This window comes from Mixophyes fleayi, chromosome 6 (genome assembly GCF_038048845.1).
Source record: "Mixophyes fleayi isolate aMixFle1 chromosome 6, aMixFle1.hap1, whole genome shotgun sequence".
NCBI lineage: Eukaryota > Metazoa > Chordata > Amphibia > Anura > Limnodynastidae > Mixophyes > Mixophyes fleayi.
The window spans coordinates 35,929,824-35,947,847 of NC_134407.1; positions in this window are offsets into that span (position 1 = coordinate 35,929,824).

Sequence of the window (18,024 nt, forward strand, 5' to 3'; positions counted from 1 at the left end):
TGTTCCTTGAGTGGTCCAATCAGTGGATCTTAAAAAAACAAAAAAAAACACTTTTTGTCCACTGGCGCTCCTTGATTAATCCATAGATTGTAAGCTTGCGATCAGGGCCCTCTTACCACTTTGCCTGTCCGATAATACCAAGTCTTCCTTTATCACTTACTCAACTAAAAGTGTCATGGAGTATGTTGGCGCCATTTAAATAATTGTTAATAAACAATAATAACAATTTGAACCAAATACAGCAATTTTATAAGGAGGAATGAGCAGTCTTGTTCCATGTTGGTGTTTAAAGTTAATAGAGACTTATATATATATATACAAGTTAACCCATGCATGATACCCATGCATTCTAGTCAAATCAAGCTACTTAAGGTGTTAAAAAGGTTCTTGTCATGCATTTGGGCCTAGCCCAGGCTTCCTCAGGGGAAGAGTGTTACTTCCCGACGCAAGCGCCCTTTTTTAACGTGGTTTTGTCCACATGTCACCACCTCATCATTTTTCTCCATCACCTCATCCTTCATCTTCATCGCCACATCCTTCATCAAGCTACTTAAGGTGTTAAAAACTCCCCACTGTCACCCGCGGCAACCACCAACCACTCCCAACTGTCACTTCTCCTTCAAGAAATATATAGGTCAGTGTATAACTCTTCCCAGCAGGTGGCGCTGCAGCTTGTTTTTTTTTTTTTCACACACACCACTAGGCATTTATATAGTAGATATTACCTGCAATAGCTGTCGGAGGTGATCGAACTAAGCATTGACCACAGAGATGAATACTTATTAAATGATGAAATTTCAGTTGCCTGTGAGATAGTGTCGGGCACTGAATGCTTTTTCAAGGTGGATTTGTTCAGTCCATGAAAGTATCCTAAATAGCCGTTTGGTGCAGTTTTTTTTCTCTCAATCAACATACTAATATACTTTAGTCTAACAATATATAGTTTATGCTTAGTCATTCAACCAACTACGGTCACATTCCTAAAGTCACAGATACTGTCTGCCCACTTCTAATGCCTCTACATTTGTGGATTTTCTGTGATATGAAAGAACAGGGCAATTTTAACAAAGTGTTTTCCATTAAATCTATTAGGTGCAAACATCTATATTTGTTAAGTCAAAGTAATACTAATCCTAATTGTAAAGCACTACGGAATATGCTGGCGCCATATAAATAAATGTTAATAATAATAATACAAGGTTGTACCTATGTAAACTTCTGATTCTCTGGCCTCTTTCCACTTTCAGGTCTGAACAGACATAATGAAACTCTAGCTGGTTAATTGAGACCACATATACATTTGCCCCATGCTATTTACTGCTGGTGCAATGCATGACGGTAGATGTAGTTTTCTGGCCCCATATTTGCATACAAAACTGTGATGTCACTGCAAGCTGCTCTTCACTCACAGTATTGCATGTTAAAGCCAGAAAAGTGTGGGATTCGCAAAAGCCCATACAAAACGTATTTCTGGGATCGCTATAAGGAAAATGCAACTCCCTTGTAGTTGTGGTATGTTCCACATAACAAAACATGCTCTCTCAAATGTCCCCTGCACAATTTTTATTTGGTAAAGCACCCGTGCTCTTGATTTACCCGATGGCAAGGATAAAGTAAGTACAGGGGGGATTTTCTTGGTACCAGTTCACGAAAATGACCCTAATAGGTAGGGGTCTGAGAGGGGTAAGATTTATGCATTTTTCACTCCAGTGTGCTACTCTAGTGAACCCAGTAACACCAAAAAATTAAATACATAATGTATTAAATTGGAACATGATAGAGTTAAACAGTTGGCTAAAAACCAACGAGTGGAATGTTAGTCTGCAATGGTAAGCATGGTTCTCAACCAACCAATGTCAGCCAAACAATGGCACATAGTGTAGGTTGATAATATCTGGAAGCCTAGAAAAAGGATCAGTTATTTTCTGTAATTCATAGTTATTTTTCCTCGAAATTAGCAGAGTACTAACATAATTAATTAAAAGGGCATGAAAACTTCCAATCTCAATATTTATCGTGATTGGTAACAGTCAGGCGACTGTGACCAAAGAGGATATCCAGGACTGGATGTGAGCATCACATGATCAGATTACATTTTACCGTGGGATGCTTTATTTCATGTGGGCAGGGGGGATTTCATTCCCCTTAACTTAATGCTACTCTCCCAGAATTCATGGATTTTGTTTAAGTACCTTAAATATCACCACCGTGTTCACCAAATGATCTAATAATTTCTACAAAATCCTAGCAGTGCAGTGATTGGTCAAATCTGCTTCTACTAGAAAGTCCACTGTCCATGGTCCTGAAATCATCAGTTTGAAGTCTATATGCCTTATGTACACATCTACAGTACACATATATGTTTCTGCATATACTAAATATTTATCCCTTATATAGTGTACTTTTGCTATTAGATAAACTTCAACTGTACATGCCAACTTCATGTAGTAATATTACTTTGTACCTCATGACAAGAAAGGCAGGAGGATCATTACCCTTCAGGCCTACCCTGTTATTACAGATTAGTGCTAGCACTGAGAAGTTAACAGGGGTTACATCACTGCTGTACAGAGTCAACACAGTAGTGCATGGTTACTGTATATAGCACCTATATATGTCCAGAAAGTCACTGATCCACATCATCAAACATTTAGCAGATGTGTAAATAGTCATAAGCATGGGCAGCACAGTGGCTTAGTGGTTAAAACTTCTGCCTTACAGCACTGGGGTCATGAGTTCAATTCCCGGCCATGGCCTTATCTGTGAGGAGTTTGTATGTTCTCCTTGTGTTTGCGTGGGTTTCCTCTGGGTGCTCCGGTTTCCTCCCACACTCCAAAAACATACTAGTAGGTTAATTGGCTGCTAACAAATTGACCCTAGTCTGTGTGTGTGTGTGTGTTAGGGAATTTAGACTGTAAGCCCCAATGGGGCAGGGACTGATGTGAGTGAGTTCTCTGTACAGAGCTGCGGAATTAGTGGCATTATATAAATAAATGTTGATGATGATAAGCAAGATTTTCAGCAAACCAGTCAACAACATTATCTTGCTCCCAACCAAGTAGATTTCTAGCTGCTACGTAAAAGCCGCCTCTATGCCCTTCTCCCTAGCCAATTACTGTTAATAGCAAGAATCAATATTGAGCGCAAGGGACTATTAATCCCCTTTCGGTATGCTAAAATAGAACTTCAAAATGTCCAGCTAAGATTGTTTCCAAATTCAATTTAAATTGTTTTGCCTGTGTCAGCCAAATAATTCTAAGATCATGCACAGAATTGTAAGATAATAAAACAACCCTCAAGGCCCTGATAAGATCATCGAAAAAGTCACTGGCCGACTCCTGGGCCCTTCAGCGAGCCTGGCATGAAATACGTCATTTCATACAACACATTAGGCCGTTTAGCCTCAGAGCCGCCTGTTCTTCTAATACCCAAATATCACTGGTTTGGTTCACACAAGATAAGCACTTGTCAGATGCTGGAGGGAACAATGTCAACAGTTGCCCTTAAATCTCTGATGAAAGGGTATTTACATAAAAGAATTGCCTGTGATGCATCCCCAAGGTTGTGTACCAGCAGACAGCATTAAACAATTTATGGTTACAGCAAGCTGCCTCTCGAAATTCACTCATGTAGTGGATGTCCTATTATATGGACAGTTGAGTTTAATAGTCATTGTGTACATAAGCACAGCAGAACAACAATGTGAGAAAACAAAAAACCTTTTCTTCCACTTTGATGTCCTGTTCCCTGGCTCACTATACAGTAAATTAAAAATATGAATCACATTTCTGCTGCCTCCCCAAACACTCGTGTTGTCAAGCTTTGTGCTGCGTTCATTTGTATTACCTTAATTTAATGTTAATTATGTTCTTCATTTACAAAGAACAAGCAATTCAGTTCACATCTGGGAATTTTTGCCTCTGAATCTTACACCACATTCTTTTTGCTGCCAACTTTTATTTTTGCTCTATGGGTGCCAGTGTCATTTGTTTTGCAGAGACCCCACTTTCTTCTGACTGTTGTCATGTAATTTATCGTTCTGTGATTTAACTGCATAAAATAGCTCTATTATGAGTCTATTGTGCCATTACCGTCATTTAAAATGTTAATGCCCCTCTTAAAATATTGAGGCATGACCTATTTCTCGGGTGTTAATGCACATTGTCATACAATAGATTATATTGGTAAAAGAGCAACACATGAAAATCGCACAGAAAAACGCGTTACTCATGAATGACTGAAACGCATCTAATGCACAAGAATTTATTGTCATGCAGTTTCTCATTGCCTATATGTGAACAAGCTCTCAATGCTTTTCAGATATATTGTCTAATTAAACTTGAAAAACATTTAGTTGTATTTATATATGTTTTATAGTGAGGGATAGGGATTTTAGATTAAAAAGTGAAACTGGTGCAGTAAAGCAGCATTAAGTATGAGACATGGGAGCAGTGTAAGATTTTAGCATATAATACATACCAGTGTTATTGGAGGGGAATTCTTGAATTACTGGAACTAGTTTGAAATTGAATCAAATTTGGATGGCTCAACTTATTTATTGTACAATTGGACCGTTCGTTCTATGTCAACAGTCATGGTGCTATATCCTCGAATGACAAACCTCAAACTCGCAGCTCATGGTTACCTGCAGCTCATGTTCTTATCTAAATAAGAACTTAAGATAAACTATAAAATGTTGTCTGATCGAGCTAAAATGTTTTTTTAATTGAAACAGCAAAAACACCAAAACGGCTTGGGGTGCCAAGGCTAACTCTGCTTACCTGGGGCCTGATTCATTAAGGATCTTCACTTGAGAAACTTCTTGTTTCAGTCTCCTGGACAAAACCATGTTACAATGCAAGGGGTGCAAATTAGTTTTCTGTTTTGCACATAAGTTAAATACTGACTGTTTTTTCATGTAGCACATGGTTGGGAATTGAACTCATGACCCCAGCGCTGTGAGGCAGAAGTGCTAACCACTAAGCTACCATACTGCCCTGTGTAATTAGTAAAAAGTTGGCCATTAGCACAGAACAGTCAGTTAGCAGCCGTCTGTGAACAAGTGTACACTGTATATATAAACTATTTCTGCAACAGTTGGTAGATTTCACATCACAGTCAAAGGTTAGCTTATTTTATATCTAAAAATTGTATTTGAAACAAGTAAATTAAATTTTAGAAAATATAGGAAAATAGTGTTAAAATTACAGTTGAACATTTCTCAATCATATTGTCAGCAGATGTCATATATATGAAAATATCTAACACCCTCATCCTAAAATGAAAACTCCCACATTATTAGACTTAATCAGTTGCATTAAATGTTGTGATGTTTTATGTCCACATTCATCATGATGTGTATGATTAAACCATATTACACATATTATTAAGGTAATTGTCATAACCTGAGATAATTAGAGAGAGCTTTCTGCATTAGTGGATTCCATTCCCTTATGCAAATGCCGTATATCCCAAAAGTAGAGTGCTTCAAGTTTGCTCAAGACAGCAGTAAACACTGAAAATAGTGTTAATTTATTTATGTTTTCTCTAGTAAAAATGCTGTTGATATAGTTTTTCTATTTCTGTTGCTAGAGTTCAGGGACCCGTTAGGACTCTGAGAACTGCAAACCTAACTCAATATCTATAGCAAAGATTAACACATGAACTAGGACTGCAGCTAATGCTAAATCAGGGATAAAGCTTGGGGTGGGTTCATATTTAGAACATGGGATAATCTTAGAGATGCAAGGAATGGGATAAAGACTACTAAGGTATGTTTTTTTTGACAATTTATCAATTTGAGTTTTTATAATCATCTTGGCAGCGCACTAATAACTAAAGGTTAGTGGTTCAGATTCAGAGAAATCAAATTTTTGGGTCATGACTCGATTGGTCGCACCAAAATCTGATCCGAAAAAGAGGCAAAGTGTAATTTCTGATAAAATGTCGGATCTCGCCCTCCCTCCTTTTTTTATTTGATTTTACTGCACAAATCTTATTTAGAGATCAGTCTTCTGGAAATGTGTGGTGATAACTAGCAGTGGCTACTAGTAATAATAGTATATTAGTAAACTAATTAAGAGTAGAAAAAAATAATATTTTTTCTTGCTTTTAAAATCAAAGCGTTTCAATCTGAAGGCATATATACATATACATACACAGTATGTTTCTTGCTTTTAAAACCCCAAGTGTTTCAATCTGAATGCAATGGTGTGAGGGGTAGTATCAGCGGCATCTGAACTATTTAGTGGAGAAAAAACAGGGTGCACTTTGACTCTGAGCAGCAGACCGAATAAAATATAAAAACAGTATACATTAGTTGCTTTTAAAATCCCAAGTGTTTCAATGTGAATGCAATTGTGTGAGGGGCAGTATTAGTGACATCTTTAGTACTAAGCGGCCAAAAAGAGGATCCTTTTTAAAAAAAAAAACAATTGTATACACTTAAATGATATTGTGAAGCAGTACTAGGAGAATTGTAAAGTAACAGTCCCTCCTTTCCGTATCTCAATGGGCGTTCACCTGGTGTGGTGGCAGCTACAAGTAGCTCCAATGTCATGTAGCTTTACTACTCAACCATGGATCAGTCTGAAAATTATGAATGTATTGTACTTAAAGAAGATAACGAGGAAGATAATGATTGTGTCCAAGTAAGGCAGCCACCAGTGGTAACACCTTATGTCTCATGTCAATGCAAGTGCATTGTCATTGCAGGGCATAAGACCAAAACAAGCACTTCTTGATGCCACAATACGTAGCCACGACCTTTGGACTGTCCCTGGTATCTGCTTTCTGTATTCCGGTTATCTTCCACCCTGCGCTACGGTTATACTGATAAGCTTTTACTACCTTAAAGTTAAGTCCTGGGGGCATCCGAGTACCTCCGAACAAGTTCAGTTCTATGGGAAAAGTGGCTGCTATAGGTGAAGACCTCTATTAGCCTGGTTCTAAAAGCTTATCTAATAGCCGTTAGCCTAACAAATATTGAAGACACATGAGGATTTTTGGCCAAAACCAAAACCCAAAGATGGTTTTCAAACCAAAACCAAAACAGGGGTCTGCATACATCTCTTCTAATTACAGTAACTGAAAAGTAAGACCTCGCCATTTGGAAACCAGGGGTCTTTTATCTTTCTAGGAACTGGGGGCTGAAGTAAAATATCTTTTAGGGCACGTTTTTTACCAGGACATCTGTTCTGATCTGAAACAGCTGGATGGGAGTGAAACCCCATTAATTAAATGGAAAAAATGGATGGAAATATACTAAAATCATATTGTATTGTAAACAATAAATTGTCATCACTGGTGAACTGTGTGTCTCATTTGAAAATTGGGAGAGAATATGAAGAGATAAGATTCCATGCATAATAACTGTATGTATTCTTGTATAATAAAGTATTGATCAGCAGACGCTACACTTTCTTATGAGGCAATATGGGCTTGTTGACACTTAAGTGTGTAATGCTTCTCTTTAAGAATAGAAAATATGTCTTATGAGATGATCAATGCATTTTTCCAACACATTTTATATATTATGCTAAAGTCCTCTTTTATGAACCGGAAAAAAGTTTAAACAATGTGGTTGTTGTTGCCAATTAATAAAAACTACTACAGCGGAAGTTAATTCTTTACATTTTGTAGAGGTATTATTGCTAAATTTACTGATAACAATAGAATGAATAACTCTCCCTCTCCCTCGTTTTGGTTTTTTTGGCTCTGAGCCAATATGGTTTGGACTAGGCTTAGTTCTGGTTGAAAAATTAATTGCATTCAGTCCATATCTAGTTACATAATATGGCCCATGGTATAATTACCAACTTTCTTCCAAATGGCTGGTGCCACAGACGCCGCCATACAGTCTGAGTGCCCTGCCCACCAGTCCATGGAGGAAATTGACCAAAATAAGAAACAAAATCCCCCTATGAGTGGTCAGCACAATAAAAGACTGCAGTTTCAGACCCTTTACACTAAAGGCCAACTAAATCTGCAAAGGAGATTTGAAGCTACAATAGATGGGCAGGAGATATGGGTTAGATAGAAATAATTTACTAGATAATGGTGAGGAAAACTGATGTATCTGATAGTGGGGAATAAAAATAATCAATGTCTTCATCAATCTCTTGGGTGCTTAATCAAGCCTTAATGAGTTGGAAGTAACCCAATAGGACCATCATAAATAACATACATTTCCCTCAATAGAATGAGTGGGATTACAATATCTACTATATAAATGCCTAGTGGCGTGTGTGAAAAAAAAACAAACAACAAGCTGCAGCGCCACCTGCTGGGCAGAGTTATACACTGACCTATATATTTCTTGAAGGAGAAGTGACAGTTGGGAGTGGTTGGTGGTTGCCGGGGGTGACAGTGGGGAGTTTTTAACACCTTAAGTAGCTTGATGAAGGATGTGGCGATGAAGATGAAGGATGAGGTGATGGAGAAAAATGATGAGGTGGTGACGTGGACAAAACCACGTTAAAAAAGGGCGCTTGCATCGGGAAGTAACGCTCTTCCCCTGAGGAGGCCTGGGCAAGGCCCAAATGCATGACAAGAACCTTTTTAACACCTTAAGTAGCTTGATTTGACTAGAATGCATGAGTATCATGCACGGGTTAACTTGTATCATATAATTTGTTTATTTTATTGAACTGTATTTTACTGTAATTTAGTCCATTCTACTTTCAGTGGACAAAGATAATTAAGACTTGCCTAATAGGCCAAAAGAGCAGTGACGCAATGTATACAATGCTAATAGAGCAACATATGGTATCAGTATATGTTTCTTCCAGTATATTCATATGCTGAATTTTTTTTTTATCATACACGTCATCAACATTTTGAATATTAATTTTTAGGCTGTGGCCCTCCCATTGAGACTTGCATTTGGGTCCCCAAACCAAAGACTGCTGGTTAACTTTGTTTTTTTGAGTCCTTCTGGCTGAATGCAGGCACATATCACGCCATGTGATACAAGGCATACAGAAGAGCCGGCTAGCCAATCTTTCACTTCACTACCATCAATAAATTTTAGTGTGGGTGTGATAAATAATTTAAGCCGCAATGATTTCTGCCTTTACTCTCTGTTCCTCCAGAAAGTTTGTAAAACAACTCAGATCTCCAGTACTCAAAATTAGGGTCCCTAGTAGTACTTTATAGGTATTGGGAAAAGTGAATAGGAGATTTCTTCTTGGAATTGTACCACAATTTGTTAATTTTATTACCATGGGGATTTTCTCAAGTAAAAATAAACTTGTGTATTTTAGCTGTAATGTACAGTTTCAATTAACTGATTTTTTTTTTTAAGTATACCTCTTTAAATAATTACTCGGTGCACTCCATTTATTCAGGAAATGCCCCAATCTCATAAAGAGATAAAAAATAATGATTATGCACCATCCAATCCTTTCTTTGTGTGCTTTAAGAGTTGTATTTAGCACATAATATGAATGTCAGTATTAGACGCAAAATACTTCTTAGGTTTCAAGGTACAAATTACAAAAATGCTTAAAACACTTAACTAATGGACCATAATAAGCAATGATGTTAATTTAACAAGTATTCATTAATGAAGGAATTCAGCTGGAAAATGAAAACTGGTGTACTGGCTATGTTATATGATCCCAAAATAAGGGAAAATACAGCAGCTGCTTGTATAAGCAGATTTCTTAACTAAAATTAAATATTTAACTCCTAAACATATACAAGCAGAACCTGCTATAATATTAGTTTCTCGCTTTGTAATCCTTTTAATTTGTATTTATTAGGAATTGTATACTGCGGTGTTAGTGCCTGCTGTAACTGTTTTCAGTCCAGTGACGTCAGTGAGTCCTCACTCTTTATATGGATTTGCAAGGACACTCACTTTTAAAGCACTGACCTGTGTTCTATTCAAATCAATTGATTCCTAAAAAAAAAAGGTCCAAACTTAGACTTTATCCTTTCTGTGATGGACTGAGATAGCTCAGAATGAGTGTGGAAAGTATAATTGTGCCCTTTACTCTCTAGCAATCCTCCTTAAACTTTACTTGTATTCAATGTGACTGCCACAAAATGCCTATAACAGCAGTGCCCACCAAACACTGTAGTGCCCTTTTGACTTCCAGGGAACACTATTAATCATACCCTCACCCAAAAATAGGCACTGGCCTAGGAGCACCTCTACATGTTACACACAACATTAATTATGCTTGCTGTATGTACTGAGCACACAGACAGTAAGTAAAATTGAACTTCCAAGATGCCACTCATCGGAGGGTTTAAGTGATGGAGGTTCAGTCAATGCACCACTTCCGGTTTCAATGCTACATATCCATTCACCACACACACAAATTGCACCAAAGTTCCCACTACATATTGTACCAATATCCCAGGAATAGAAGCCCGACCTCTCTACTTCATTCACTCCAGGGATGTTTAATCCAGCTCTTACTTGAGCAGAACCTATTGGAAGTCTTTCTAACACACACTAACATTTCCCTGGAGTGGAAAAGAAATAAGTTAGAAACATCAAACACAAATATGCACCATCTACTATTTTACCAGTGCTTTTCTCACAGCAAACACGGCTACACGTGCAAATGCTATACTGCTAATGTGAACATAGAAACCTCATTTAGTTGTGATCTTTAGTATAGAATTAGTCCCCTGCTTACTGCATGATGCTATGCTGGGGAAAGATTTGTCAGATTTCTGGAATTTATGGGAAAACAAAGTAATTGGCAACAATCCTGTATGTGGTGTGACGATTAAACTGATGCTGACCTGCAGAAGTAAAATGTTTAATAAAAATATTATTTTTTCTTTGGGGCTCTTGAAAGATCTCACCCAAACTTTGCCAAGAGAGAATATAAACATTGTTCAAGGGAAGCCTGTAGAACCTGATGCTAAGATTACATTACTTTACAGGGCTGCAAAGCAGGATTTGCTGAGCCATGTGAGTAAGGAAGAGGCTATTTTGGACGAATTGGTGTACCCTAAATTGTGTAGGATAATGGTTTTAGCACTTGCTCATGGAAAATTAATGGGGGGACAATTGGAGGTAAAGGAAAGCTCTGAGAGTAGAGTGAACATGTGCTTATATTAGTTCCAAAAGTAGACAGCAAATTTCAGGCCAAATGGAGGGCCCATTTGTGGAGAAGTAATCTATGAAGTCCAACAACCAGGGTAAAAAATACTCAAGCAGATTTATCATTTCAATTTTATAAAATCATGAAAACATAGCCTGGCTTTTTGTTTTGAACCTTCCTATCAAGAACATCCAATGTGTATTCAATTTCAGAGGTGAAAATAGCAGAAACTCTATCTGATTCTTAAAAGAAAAAAAGGGGTTTATCATGTAGAATAGGGAGGTGATTTCAGAGATACCTGGCCAAAAATATATTACTCAACATTATATTATTACTGATTCGGGACTTAAATTTAACCTCTAGTCTTGTAGGGTGACTGAGGCTAGAGGAAAGGCCATCTCTAAAGAGGTCCTAAAAATATTCCTGTGTACTCAACCAGTGGTAATTATACATTTTAAAAATTAGCTTATTGTCCAGACAGATGGGATGCTGGAAGAGGAGCAGTTAGAACTTAGAACACGAATGGTGAAGAACATCCAGTCATTTACCCGAGTAGAAAACCCAATCACAAGAGGAAATATGCCATAGTGGAAATCAAGTATATATTGATGTGTGACATCAAGGTTAAGAACATACAGATACTAGGTGGTCCCTATTATTGCGTATGAGGGAAACAACAGAAAACTGTTGGAGGATGTTGTACACTCATCCAAGTTTCTTGACTTATATGTTTTAAACTCCAAGAAAACGTTGGCAGTGGGAAGGTGTCTTTCCGCAGCTTTGGGCAAAACATGGTACACATGATCCTTAGAGCAAAGGATTAGGGAGATAAGGATTCCATTTATTTAGACCAATCTAGGACTTCAGGTCTCCCATTCACTGAGCAGTATGATTGTTAGGCTGCATATTGTTTCCCTGTGTTTCCTTTATAAGTGGGACTGAATACACAAACACTCTGCTTGAGGAAACCAGAAAATGAGTCACAGTTTGAGAACCTGCTGTAACGTTGTGAATTAAGCACAGCACATTATTAAATGTTGTTTTCATTTATTATTATTACTACCATGTTTGTGTATGATAGGCTTTAGGCCATACATGATAGAGGGATTGTCCACAGTTTTAGAGCCAATCACCCATAGGAAATGTTTTTTATTTTCTGTGAGTTTTGCCCTTCATCGCAAGCTAAAAAATTAGCTGTGTGTTTGTTAAACTGTGCTCTTATCATTGGTTGGATGACGTGTGCCACCAACTACCCCAGTAAATGACTATTCTTCTATCTATTCTGCTATCATTACTGTTCAAATCAAGGCTGCTACTCACATATGAGAGAAGTGTTACGGTTTTGCAAAACCAGGCAATTCAGTATACGCTTGCCAATGCTTTAATAATATATTAATACTATTTGGTTTATAGTGGGGCAAGAAAGTCAGATCTGCACATGAATAACAGGAGCCAATAAACAGTCATGTGGTAATGCCCGCAAGGACCAATACCAAGAATGCCATGGCTTGCCGAGTCAGCTTAAGAGTAAACAGCTGATCCCCAACCTGAGTGTGTGGACACATTGTAAGGGTGGATGTGTCACTAGAATTTATGGTCAAAAGTGTACTATTCTTAAATAAGTTAAATATACCAAATTGGGAATACTTGTGAACTATATTTTAGCATTTGGTTTTGTATAACACAAGTGTCACAAAAATAAATATTGTATTATCGGTGTCAGATTGTGTATCACAACAACACAAACTTTGGGCACCACCAGGACAATTATTGTTAATAAAAGTAAATGAATAAATAAATATATATATATATATATATATATATATATATATATATATATATATAAAAAAAATATATTTATATTTATTATTATTATTATTATTATTAACGGAGGGAGCTACTGTGAAAAGGGTATGGCTGGTATGTGGAGATGACCTATTTGATATTCCAAAAATATTTACTGTTTTTATGTGCTCTTTCAGATTTTTAGAATATTTATCATTTTCTTGTTTTATTTCTTTTTCTTTGGGCTAACATTTGTTGCAAACATAACCGTGACTGTAAATAGTAAAGGAAGAGACTGATCAGTGTACACACTTGTTCTTCTGCATTGTAGTAAAACATTTTCTGTTACTCATAAACGCATCATAACTAAGTAACTGTAGAGCTGAATACTTCTTCATGGAAAACAAGACTACAATACAGATACAGTCCTGACCGGCCATAGGCCAAGAAAAATATGGGAAAAGTTGTATTATTTTGTCATTCACATTATCTCTATATAAGTTCTTGTGTATGTAGCGTTAACACATAAGATATTCATTCTGGACCCCTGTTGCCTCCCAGCTATCCAGCCTGACATTAAACAGGTGTACTAGTTGGAAAATTACAATATAATAATAGTAAATAGTGAAAAATAATGTTACAATATTATATAGAATATTAAAACATCTATCAACGGCTGATGCTTTATCTCTAAATAAAGGAGAAATTGGTACATATGACAGAGATTCCCCACCTGTCTGCGGGGACACATATTTGTAGGCTATGACATCCTTGTCACAAGAATTTCAGTATAATGGGCAAAATGTCCTAAAGTAAATAGAAATGATACAATAGACATGCTATATGAAATATATTTTCATTGCAAAATAAAAACCAAACACACAAAATGTGTTTTTACAGTATATTATTTTTTTCATAATATTTAAAAATTTCTGTATCAAGTAAAATGTAATCTCCTGCAAAATGTGTTAGAATGGAAAGCGTTCCGAAGGAACTACTTATATGTGGGATTATTTCTCCGTATTGTAAAATATAATGGTATTAGAAGTCAGGAGACTAAACACCAAGGTGACTTCTACTCAGTGGCGGAACTACCATTGGTGCCTCAGGTGCAGTGCACCGGGGCCCATGGAGATAATGGGGCCCAATGCATGGCGGATGCAGTGAGTCGGGGACCCCGGTTCCCTCCTCCCTGCAACGGGGGCCACAGCTCACTAGTTCCGCCTCTGCTTCTACTATCCTTCTTTTTCACAGAAAGGGGCACATTATGTCTTTTAGTGTATGAGATGTAGTTTTGGACAAAGAAAATAAACTTTAATTTATATTTTTATTAACATGTTATATTTAATATGCATACTTGTTTTGTTTTATTTAAATGGGGCAAGGAAAGCTGCACTATTTAAATGTTTGTGTTTCTTTGTGATAGGCTGCTGAGCATGATTGCTTACTAATATCTATACATATGGCATCTGTGGAACAACATGGTTAGGTAACCTGTCCGTTCACAATGGCTAAGTAAATGTGCATTTGTTAAGCAAATATACTAATTAGTCCCATATGAATATTCCGTTTATCCCTGCCACCTTCATTAACTACCTACACCGTAGGCTCAACTGTGTTTATTGTTTGTGTTTCATGGCATAAATTAAGCTGTAGTAACAGGTTCAGTACCAGCGCAAATGTCTTTTATTATTATTTTTTTATTTATTTCATTATTGCTATACACTCAGGCAAGATCTAACGGTTTCCCTGGTTCTCTCAGCACTGCTGGAAATCTTAAAAAAAAAAATAATTAACGAAATCTGAAATAAGCAGGACAGTAGTTCTCATCAGACATCTCCAGATAATTTGCCTGTAACGATCTGCACAATTTATTTTCTTAATTACAAGTCGACAGATTTTCTTTGGGGCATTTCATAACTTATTCTTGGCTCCTCTTCTCCTAGATAGACTCGTGGCTTTAGCCCTTGGTGACTAATCCTTTGTATTCTTTGAAGTTAAGCGTCCGCCTGAGTTCCCAACAGCAGTAAAAGAAACCAGCAGATTTGCAGACTTTAATGGTTTCATTTCAAGGTTTCTGTTTACTGATTTCATAAAAGATGAACGATGTTTTCATGTGTTTAATCCCTTTTTCTACAGTGTTGAAAATAACAAGTTCTGGCATTTTTGGCCCAAATTATAATTTGGTATTAACAGTTCTGAACAGACAAGATCTATGAAATGTTATATAAGACTGTACTTGTGAACATATTATGCAACACAAATATTTTCTGTTAATTACATAAGGCATCACAGAGCAAAAAGCAAGTACTACAGTATAGCTTATGGTGCCACAAAGAAGTATTTAATACAAGTGGTGTGAATACCTATATAAACAGCTGTAAAAGGTATACTTATCTTTATCTATTTATAACACCACTAGAAATAAAAGATAATAATCTGTTGCTACAGTGGCCATGTTAAGACATTCTCCCTTCCATATCGGTGAGTAGAAAAGATGATATACTTACCATTTGTTCATACACTGTCATTGAACAATACTTGCATATTCTCTACTTCATTCCAGTCTTTTTGCTATGAATTTACTCTGCAGAACCCCAGTCCCTTTCCCATGCAGCATACTGTCCCAGATAGAATTTACGACACAGCTGTGTGACAGATAGACAGACAGCTTTCCTTTCTAACATTAAAAAAAAAAAGAAAATACATAGTAAAACTAACAATACAAACATCAACCTTATAAAAAATAGAAATATATTAAATAACAAAACAAAATAATACAATGTGAAAAAGTCTGGTAGTATTTGTATGGAATATACCTCCAAGTCAGAGAGTTTGTTCTACTAATAAGTGCATTATTCCCAACATATAATATTAATCCATAATACAGAAAAAGATCACATTCATTTTCTTTTTTCGAACTTGGCAAAAGTACTGTGAATGCTGTTTTAACTGCTCATTGTACATTTTCCCATAATACATCCCCAAAGCTGGCAATTCATTTCCTGTGCTATCATTATACAGATGTTGGATCTGTCATCCGCTTTATGGGTTTTATGATACAGGGTGTGTCTGTATTTTAGAACACCATGACTAGGGTATACTAAAATAAATTTAGACAGTTCTCTTTCTGCCCCGAGAATTCACCACCTAATTATATTGTTTAGAATTGCTCCACACAGTGACAAATGCCCAATGATGTCTTTGTGTAGGGCATAGGGCCACCATATATGGTATTGGCTTTACCAATCTCTGGAATTGTGCACTATTATTCTACAAGAACTAATCACTCAACTGTTGTATGATTGCGCCACAAGTAGAAATTTGCAGTCAATTGCTTTGTATTTGTTCAGCTGAGCTTCCTTGCACAGATTTGCCTATGAAACTTTAATAAAATATAAAGACTGGAGAGAGAGCGCAATGGAAAAGTGGAAAGAAAAAGGTTATGGATAAAAATTAATTGATAATGTGGAAGGTTATTTGCAGACTAGCCGTGAAATACAACTTCTATCCAAACTGCCAGTAATGCAATAATGTTATGTAAGTAAAAGTTGTTCTATACTTAAATTACAGATGCAACAAAAAAACAACAACACTAACTTACAATGTTCACATTAAAATTTCCACCTTTAGTGTTATAAAACAATCATAGTGTAGAAATAAATTATGACAGTTTTGTCTTTCACTTGTAATGGGTGATAGTATCGTTTGTACAAGTGATAGGTTCCATTTAAGTGAATAAACTTGCCATTGTGTGTCCTTGGTGATTAATTGGCATAATTTATAACCAAGCTTCCCTCTGTCTGTCTGCCAGAGTATTAGGTCCTACTGGCTCCAGCGTTGTTCCACTTACCTGTTCCTGACTCCTTACTCCTGACTTTGGCTCTTTCACTTCAACTTCTGTACTTGACTATTCTCCTTGGATCCTGATTTTGGCTGCTTTACTCATCTGGCTGATTGAACGCAATATAAACTATTTTATCGATAAATATATTTGGTCGCAAAATGAGCATAATTTATGTTAAAAAAGATAGGGCATATCCTCTCTTCCGTACATATCTTGAGATGGATCTGGCTCCGCATCAGCAGCATATGTCCCAGGTTCACGCCAAGTGCAAATATAGCATATTTACATCCATATGCTGTCCTCAATAGATCTGGTTGGATCTGCATTAGAAGCATATGTGCCATGTTTATGGCATGCGCACTTACACTCAATCATCACAGAACGTACATGCGCATATAGTAATGTGAATCTAAATAAAGACTACTCTCAATTAGCAAACTTCCTCTTGCCTCATATTATACAGGAAGACAGAAATGTTCCAATAACACTGACTATTTATGGTGTATTGCTACAACCATATTAAGAACCCCATTATATCTCCAACCTCCTCTCCATTCACACTCCATCCTGCTCTCTGCGATCGTCCATTGACCGTCGCCTCTACTCCACTTTGATCACCTTATCCCACTCCAGAATCCAAGATTCCTCCCGTGCTGCCCCCTCCACTGGAACTCCCTCTCACGCTCCATCCAACTGTCCCCTAATCTGTCCTGCTTCAAACGGGCACTTAAAAACTCATCTGTTCCTCAAAACCTATCAGCCTTCCACCTAACCTTCTCCATGCTTGATATCCTCTCTCTTCCCCTGTTCCTGTACATTCTCCTCTTCCACACATTTGTTATACATGTCTCTTATAGTGTGCCATAGCTCTTTGCAAACATTTCCATTTCTCTTGCTTCGGTAAGCAATTAGATTTATTTATTTTTTATTTTGGGGGGTTCAAAAAGGTCAAACTAAATATAATAAAGTTTAATTAATGTAAATACCAACAACACATCTGGCTAGGAAATGAAACATTTAAAATGTTTCAATATTGGAAGAGTTTGGATCTATGGCAGCTTCAGAGAATAAAGAAATATCAATACATCCAACAACTAATTTCAATAGAAGTATTTCATACAAGATGGGATTTAGGAGAGTACAAATTTGTCCTGACTCTCAACATTACACAATACACACTATATATTTCTTTTTCCTTTGAGAACATCTCCACCGTTGATTATCTACACGGAAGAAAATTTCTCAGATATAATTATCTAAGACGCAATCCTCAATTATATTAGGCGAGCAAAAGCTATTTTTTTTTAATTAACAACATTATCTAAA